Raw genomic sequence first — 8,987 nt, 5'->3', positions numbered from 1 at the left:
CATGCCTTTAAATTGAAAGAAAAAAAAAAAAAAAAAATTTGAATTGATGCACAACTTGGTTGTGGGTCCTTTTTTGTGTGTGTGTGTGTTTTTTTTTTTTTTTTTTTTTTTTTTTTTTTTTTTTTTAAATTTTACGAAGTGATCTTTTTGTCATTTTTGCTATCTCCACTGGAATTTAATTGAAAATTTTAAGGGAGTGGATAATTGAATAAGGCTTGTAGAGTAACTCCTCCTACATTGTAATTTTTTAAAGTTTGAAGGAATATTGCAAATAAGGTGGTAGTTTGAGGGGGGTAAGTATATATAGCTTCTAGCTCCTATCTATTTTGTTTGAAAAATAATGAAGGTTTGAAATCTTTTTGAATGGAGGAAACTTCACCTACATACCCCTCTCAAAGTGTCATGGCTTTTGCAATGTCGCCTCCACACTATCAAAACTTGTAACGTGGGTATTCGTTGTTTCAGTCCCTTTCAATTCCCCCTAGATATAGTCAGAGTTTTTCGTTAACTCAAACAACTAACAAGTGAAATGTGACGTAGGACAAGAATTACCTCTTGTTCCCAAATTGCCTTTATTACCGAGAGGGTCCAACTTGAGATCGGAATTATGGCCAAACGGGCTTAGTCACTGGCAATTGTATCGTTGGCACCGAGTGGACATGAAGAAAGCTATTATCTGGCACTGAAAATACAAAAGGAAAGGGCTACCAGCTGTTAGAAAAAAAATAATCGAAAGCAGAAAAACGAAATGCTCCTAAGGCGCGTTACAACGTCGCTTTCCTTAAGAAATTATTTGCCCCCACCAGAAAGGTATGCAAAAAGGTTACAGCAAATATTTCTCCAGGATACAATGGAGCCCAGAAACCTCTGTTTGTTTAATCTCGTTTTGCACTAACGAAAAATTCAACCCGAACACTCTCAGATTTTTCTATTATATCAAGAGACAGACAGAGACTCTTTTTAATTTTAAAATACAGAAGGTATCAGAAAAAGCATTGAAGATAAAAGAAATTTTATTATATTTTTTTATTAAACACTGTACAGCAGTTATTTCTGTATATTTCTGATAACTGGACAGCAATTACTTCTGTATAATATTTAAATAACTGCTAATCTAACCGTCCATAACTGCTTCCATAACAGTCATAAACTGCTGTTTCAACAGACACTTAAATCTGACCATCAGATCAAATAACAGTGCCAAGTGCGCCATCAAAGCGCCACTAGCGCCCTACAGCCCACTGCCACGCGCGCGTGCGTGTGCGTCCGGTGCTTCGCACCGTACTATAGTATACACATAAGAGTATACACCTAAGCATTACTTTAAATGCTTAAAGTGTGTTGGGCCTTATAAATGCCAACTTCAGTTTCTCTTTTTCCCATGTGGGACTATCTTCATTTAATGCTTTTAAATACCTTCCTTTTAAATCATTCCCAAGACACAAAATAAATATTTATATACATATTAATTTTGAAAATACTTTAACACCAGCCGGGTTAATGAAGAGGGAGAAACGACCAACAGGCATTAATGGAAAATTATCGGCGTGACTTTTAGTACCGCCAATAATTAATTAATTGGTCTATGATGTGGTGATGAGATTGATTTGATTTAAGCAAGAAAGAAAAGGGGTCAACTACTCAAGAAGGAAAGAAGAAACCTTTTGACAAATTGTGATTTGGAAAATATTTTCTACCAAGTTGTCAACATCCATCAAGAGAAAGACCAAGAAGGAAAGAAGAGACTATTGACAAATCTCTTGATTCATCTTTTAAAGAATTCCCATATTTATATTTACGTTATCGTCAAGTAATATTATAGTTATTATATTTTCCCTAATATGGTAATCCTTTGGCACCAAGTATTTCCCATTAATTTGGAGATATTCTTTGGAACCAAGTATTTCCATAATATGTTTATTTGTATTTATTTTCAATCTTAGGAGATTTTATTTCCTTTATTAGCCATTAGGGCTTTATTATAAATAGGAGACGATTGTAATGGAAGAGACAGTGAAGTTTATTATCATTATTGAATCAATGTATTCTGTTTATCCATTTCAACGTGTATGTTGAATGTTTGTGCTTCGAGAACATAGCTTCTCAAACACGTCTATCCGCTTGCGCTACGTCAATTGGTATCAGAGCCTTGACTAACCTGGTCTGATGGCAAGAGACGGAAATGTAGGCAACCACTCCGACGACGAAGAGCGGGGAGTGCAGGCCCTTCGGGCAAAGGTCCGTGCTCAAGGCTAGTGGTTTGATGATCTTGAACGCTTAATGCGGGAGATGCAACAAACTCTTGCTAGATTTGGGTTTGACGGCAACAAGAACCATAATCGCAACCGGAATCGTGCCAACGAAGAGGCTCGTGGCCATCCGAGTGGAGATCATGGTCCTAAACCTCGACGAAGGCCTCAAGCCTTCGAAGAGTCATCTAGTGACAGAGACGACCACTTTAGGAGGGAAGTTAGCGGAAGAAGAAGAATTGAAAATTCCCACAATTTTCGGGTAAAAATCGACCTTCCTTGTTTTAATGGTTATCTCCACGGCGAGAATCTCCTTGATTGGATTCTCGAAGTAGAGAACTTCTTTGACTATATGAAAACACTAGAAGCAAAGCAGGTGAAGTTGGTGGCGTATAAGTTGCGCAGAAGGACATCAGACTAGTGGGAACAGACGCAGGACAACCGGAGGAGGCAAGGCAAGCAACCGGTTCGAACTTGGTTGAAGATGAAGAAGCTGATGAAGGTTCAGTTCTTGCCCCCAGATTACGAGTAGATGTTGTACCAGTAGTACCAGAATTGCCGACAAGGGTCGCGGTCTGTTAATGATTACACGGAGGAATTCTATCGATTGAACTCAAGAAATAATCTGTCGATGACAGAAGGACAACAAGTCGCACGGTATATTGAAGGGTTGCGAATAGCTATCCAAGGCCAAGTCACTCTCCATACCGTTTGGACATTGTCAGAGGCGATCAATCTAGCTATGAAGATTGAGATGCAGATGGCACGTCAACCAAGTCGATCACAAGCTTTTAAGCAGATTGAGAAGAAAGTGGAGTCACCCGTATTGCCAAGTCAACAGCAAAGTTCACAGCCTCGAAGATTCCCAAGCGAAAGTAACGGTCACATCCCAACCGACCCCATTGAGCCATAAAGTAAAGGCGCTGACAACGATAGCCCTACTTGTGCACACCCAATAACAATTGCAGTGGAGGAGGTAACGGTTCCCATCGAAGACATCAAAGATATGGGAGAAAATCATCAAGAAGAAGATTTTGGGGGAAACACCTCAGAAGGAGGAGAGGAGGACAAAAGGCAAAAGGGCACCGTCCTCATAATTGCAACAAAAGAGAATGTTGATCCAAGTGGAGAAGATGACGAGAGTCCTACTGCAATTCATGGTGACTATGGTAAAGGTGTGTTGTCCAAATTTAATGAAGATGATCATGTCACTTATATTTTGCAGCAACCATCACTCGCATCACAACAAAGAGACAACACACAAACTATGTGCCCATTGGGCATACATGGTTTACCAAGGGTGCAAAGTATGCATGGACGTCTTTCTCACTTCGCTGATATGAGGGTTAAATGGAAAGAGAAAGAGACGACGCGGATGCAGTCCGACTACAAAATCGTCAAGGCCAATGCCCCTTTAAAAAGTACCACAGTGATGATACAAAGGCACAAATTCAAGTTCCCTTTTGAAGCCAACAACAGATTGAACAAGTGTGTACCATTTCAACAGACAAAGAAGATCAACATTGACGAATTGCTCAAGTCCCATCCGTCGGATCAATTGCCACTCGCGCCACAACAAAGAGGCAAAACACAAATTATGTGGCCCTTAGCTACACATGGTTTATCAATGTTGCGGCGGAGGCAAGTACGTCCCTCTCACTTCGCCGACATGAGGGTTAAATGGAAGGAGAAAAAGATGTTGCAGATGCGGTTCATTCTCATACTCAGCAAGACCAACTTGAACGAAAACTCGTGGTCGAGTTTTTTTGACGTGGGAGAGAAGGATGGTCAACGAAAGACGCAAGACCATCCTTTCATGATTGAGGTGGGCGTCGTCGGGAGATATGGAGAATCACATCCGCCACCTCTTGATCCATCTACTGAGCCAAGTGAAGATTGGCTACTACCTCTTGAGCCATCTACCGAGCCAATTGAAGATTGGCCACCACGGCTTGATCCATCTATCGAGCCAATTGAAGATTGGCCAGTACCATTTGAGCCAGTTACCAATCCAATGGTCGATTATCCACCACCTCTTGAACAACATGTACAGTGGAGGCAAATCACTAAGGCGATGGAGGAATTTGGCAATCATCTGTTCGAGAATAAACTCCCGGAGGAACAACCATGCTTTCAAGAAAACTCGAGGACGAGTTTTGTGTTAGAGGGGGTGATGTAGGACAAGAATTACCTCTTGTTCCCAAATTGCCTTTATTACCGAGAGGGTCCAACTTGAGATCGGAATTATGGCCAAACAGGCTTAGTCACGGGCAATTGTATCGTTGGCATCGAGTGGACATGAGGAAAGCTATTATCCGACACTGGAAATACAAAAGGAAAGGGCTACCGGCCGGGTTAATGAAGAAGGAGAAACGACCAACGGGCATTAATGGAAAATTACTGGCGTAACTTTTAGTACCGCCGATAATTAATTAATTGGTCTATGATATGGCGATGAAATTGATTTGATTTAAGTAAGAAAGGAAAGGGGTCAACTACTCAAGAAGGAAAGAAGAGACCTTTTGACAAATTGTGATTTGAAAAATATTCTCTAAAGTTGTCAATATCCATCAAGAGAAAGACCAAGAAGGAAAGAAGAGACTATCGACAAATCGATTCATCTTTTAAAGAATTCCCATATTTATATTTACGTTGTCGTTAAGTAATATTATAATTATTATATTTTCCCTAATATGGTAATCCTTTGGCACCATGTATTTCCCATTAATTTGGGGATATTCTTTGGCACCAAGTATTTTCATAATATGTTTATTTGTATTTATTTTCAATCTTAGGAGATTTTATTTCCTTTATTAGCCATTAGGGCTTTATTATAAATAGGAGACGATTGTAATGGAAGAGGCAGTAAAGTTTATTATCATTATTGAATCAATGTATTCTGTTTATCCATTTCAATGTGTATGTTAAATGTTTGTTCTTCGAGAACACAGCTTCTCAAACACGTCTATCTGTTTGCGCTACGTCAAAATGTCTCTCATACTTCTGTAAAATTTATAAAAATAGAAATATACCCTTAATTAAAAAATTTGAAAATTGACAAAAAAAATTAAAAAATAGAAAAATAAAATAAAGTAAAAATGGATGATGACCTACAGCCCGGTCATGGGTCAATGCATTTTTTTTTTCATATTTTTTGTTTTTTTGGTAGTGTCAATGCAGTGTATTTTATTATTATTATTATTATTATTATTATTATTTTTATTTAATAAATGGATAATTGCATCATTGGTCCCTGTGGTATGCCATAATTATTTTTCACTCCCTATGGTTTAAAAAGTTCATGAGAGATCCCTGTGGTATGCAATAATTACAAACCGATCCCTGACGTCAAATTCTGTTAAAATTTTTAACAGATTCCGTCAAATGCCACGTCAGCGCCACGTGTCGTCATCTTATTGGTGACACGTGACGCTGACATGTCCAATCTTAATAAAATAATATAAATTTATTAAAAAATAAATAAAAATACTTATTTTTTTTTAAAAAAAAAAATTCAAAAAAAAAAAAACAAAAATGGGGGCAAGGGGGTGGCCGTGCGCCACCCCCAAAGGCCGCCGGGGGTGACCGCGCGCCACCCCCAAAGGCTGCCGGGGGTGGCCGCGCGCCACCCCAAGCCTGCCCTTTTTTCTTCTGTTTTTTTTTTTTTTTTTTTTTTTAAAAAAATAAGTTTATTTATTTTTTTTAATAAATTTATATTTTTTTATTAAGATGGATGGCGACACGTGTCGCTGACGTATAGGTCTAACAGATTCCGTCAAAATTGTGGAAGGAAAATCGACCCAGAGAGTAAAACGTAATTATTGCATACCACAGGGATCTCTTATGAACTTTTTAAACCTTAGGGAGTGAAAAATAATTATGGTATACCACAAGGACCAACGGTGCAATTATCCCTTTTATAAAATTATGGTACTTTCTTCATTTTTGTTATTTCCGTTAAAATTTAATCTGAAATTTCAATGAATGAAGAATTGAAAGGGGTGAAAACATCAAACACCCACATTACAACTTTTGTTAATTTGAGAAAGATATTGCAAAATTCATGACAGTTTGAGGGAGTAAATTAAGAAGAGTTCCCCCTTCAGAATGTTAGTGAAACCTTTAGAAGATATGTTTCTAAGATAACATTCATCAATGAGTACACTAACATCTCCAAGAACTTAGAGAATACAAGTAATTGCTTATATATATATAGTTAAGCATAAATATGAAACACAAAAAAGAACACACACAAATCTATTGCTTCTTGTTTCGATTCTGCCAGTATTCATTTTCCCACAATTCCACTTGCTTTATCGATTTACCCTTGCTCTCTAGAAATCCCCGTAGCGAGGAAGGATCATAAGGAGGAGGCATGGTGCATGGGGTTGAATCACTAGGAGACTTCACCATGGACTCCGCCATGAATTTCCCCCATGTTCCATTAGCGTCGCAAGCCATTATTTCTGAACATAGCTCGACCGCTCCTGGCGGTACAGATGGCTTGAATTTCAGGAGCTTTGCATATTCATTCAACAAATGAAACATGTAGTCGTATACATACTCCATCTTTAGATCCTCTTGTAGGAACTTGCTTCCTGCCTTCCCTATGGCTTCAGCCTGGCATATATGCAAACTCGATCAGGAGATATATATCAAAACGAGAGAGAGAGAGAGAGAGAGAGACCTTTTGAGTGTGATTGTTGCCCCATTCAACAGCAAACTTAAGAGAGGGGCACTTGGTGTTGTCTCTAATGGGCCAGTAGTGCTTCAATGGCACCATGTCTCTGATGAAGAAATCATAGTAACGAGGCCTTACAAGCATGGTCATCGAGTCGCAAGCCAGAATGTATTTCTCACTTACAGACCATGCCCATCCTTCTATGTATATCTTATATCTAAAGCCACATCAATTAATTAACCTTTTAATATTTCTCAAAAATTGAAAAATGGAAACATGCATGGAAAATGTAAATTAATTACTAAGAAAGAAATTACTTCTTAATTAATTGATATTTACCTGTGAGTGCATTGGTCTTCTAAATTTGATTATTTGTACCCTATTTTGGATTCTTTGCCCCAGTCCTGAAATTTGAACATATATATATATATATATAAGAAAAATTAATATGATATTTAATTTCAATATTTTTTGTGAATAATTGACAAGAGACTTTGTATTAATTAACCTGGACATATAGGCGAGTGTTCCAGTCATCTTTGTCTGATGACATTACAATTCAGAAGGTCTTTTCTAGTTGGAGCCACAGATGGATTCCCTCTCCAATAAGCATAGGGTACCCTGTCCTTCCACTTGGTTCTTTTGTTGCCTTCTTTTATGTCCCCCAATATGCTTCTCCATGGCTTTATATTGGTCTCAGCCCTTTAAAAAAAAAAAAAAATTAAAGGCTTAATTACAATTTTTTCGAAAAATAAAAACAAATTTGTATATACGTCTCCAATTCGTATCCTTTCTCTCCCTACTTGATCTCTTTTCCTCAGAATTAAAATAATTAAAAAAAAAAAAAAAAAAAGGATTACGTGAATTTTAAGAGATTTTATTACCAGCCCCAAAAAGACCAATCCGGAAACACAATATCCAAACTCCATTCGTCCGAACAGTACCGAAACAAAGGCGGCGGTCCCACATTGGGGCCCCGAAAGTCCTTAGATCGGACGACATGCCGATCGTCACAGTCAAACATTAGGTCCAAATCGGGCAACCTCCCAGGGTACCACCTCAGAAGCTGCAAAATGCCCCACAAAGTGAACATGTCTCTAGTCTGAATGGACGGCCTGTACTTCTCCACGTAAGCCTTCCCACCCACAATCACAAGCCTGAAATGGGCGGTCCTACGGGCCCGCTCCACCATGTCCTGTGTGATTCCCGTGTTCTTCCAATGCCGTAGATCCTCGTGGATCCAACGGAAGTATGATGGGCATGTTGTGTTTAGTAATAGACGGTCAGGATTGATGGGTTTGTGGGTGGTGGGGTAGTCTCTTGGACATGTTTTTGTTAGGTTTCCTTTGGTGCATTTGTATGGGAATTCTTGCTTCTGTCGTGATTTTGTTGCCCCTTGTAGTTTTCTGAGTGAAACTGCCTGAAAATACAGACTGCCAAGCACACAAATAACAATTAATAACTCATATACCATTTGGGTTTCAAAAAGTTGGTCATTTTCTACTGCCAAAATCTCTCAAATGGTTTTTTGTTGTTGTTGTTTTGTTCTATATATACATCCTTTAGTCATTCTTTCCGACTCTTTATTGTGAGCCTAATTCATGGTAAGTTATACATGGACTTTATTATAAGAGAACAAGACGAATTGAGATTTCTTATAACTGGGGTATTGCTGAAATTGCATGCACTGCAATTCAAAGAGCTCATAGCGAGGCAGTGGCGGAGCCACATAGAGCCTTGGGGGGCTTGGGCCCCCCAAGGCCCAAGGTTTTCTCAAGAAAAAAAATAAAATAAAATTTTACCCCTAAATTTTTTTATTTTTTCAAATTTACCCCCACAATTTTTTTTTTTTTCAATCCTGCCCCCCAAAGTTAGAAGGTTGGCTCCACCCCTGTAGCGAGGGAATTGCAAGATCCACTTGCATCGAGCAATCTAGGGTGTAAGACTCACCTGCTCGGGATCGATAAGCCAGCCTCGAAACTCCTCTCTTTGTGGGTGTTTGAATTGTAGTGTAATTCAAACACCACCATTATATAAGATCCTTATTTAAAAAGAGA

At 38.6% G+C, this 8,987-nt stretch overlaps 1 pseudogene; it reads right to left on the bottom strand.

Moving 5' to 3' along the window:
- Positions 1–6,506: 6,506 nt before the first annotated feature.
- Positions 6,507–8,233, bottom strand: LOC133864568 (uncharacterized; annotated as a pseudogene).
- Positions 8,234–8,987: the final 754 nt, after the last annotated feature.

The sequence above is a fragment of the Alnus glutinosa genome, chromosome 3 (assembly GCF_958979055.1).
Source record: "Alnus glutinosa chromosome 3, dhAlnGlut1.1, whole genome shotgun sequence".
Lineage (NCBI taxonomy): Eukaryota > Viridiplantae > Streptophyta > Magnoliopsida > Fagales > Betulaceae > Alnus > Alnus glutinosa.
Note: the sequence above shows the minus strand (reverse complement) of the source record. Positions and strands in the feature narration are given on the sequence as shown.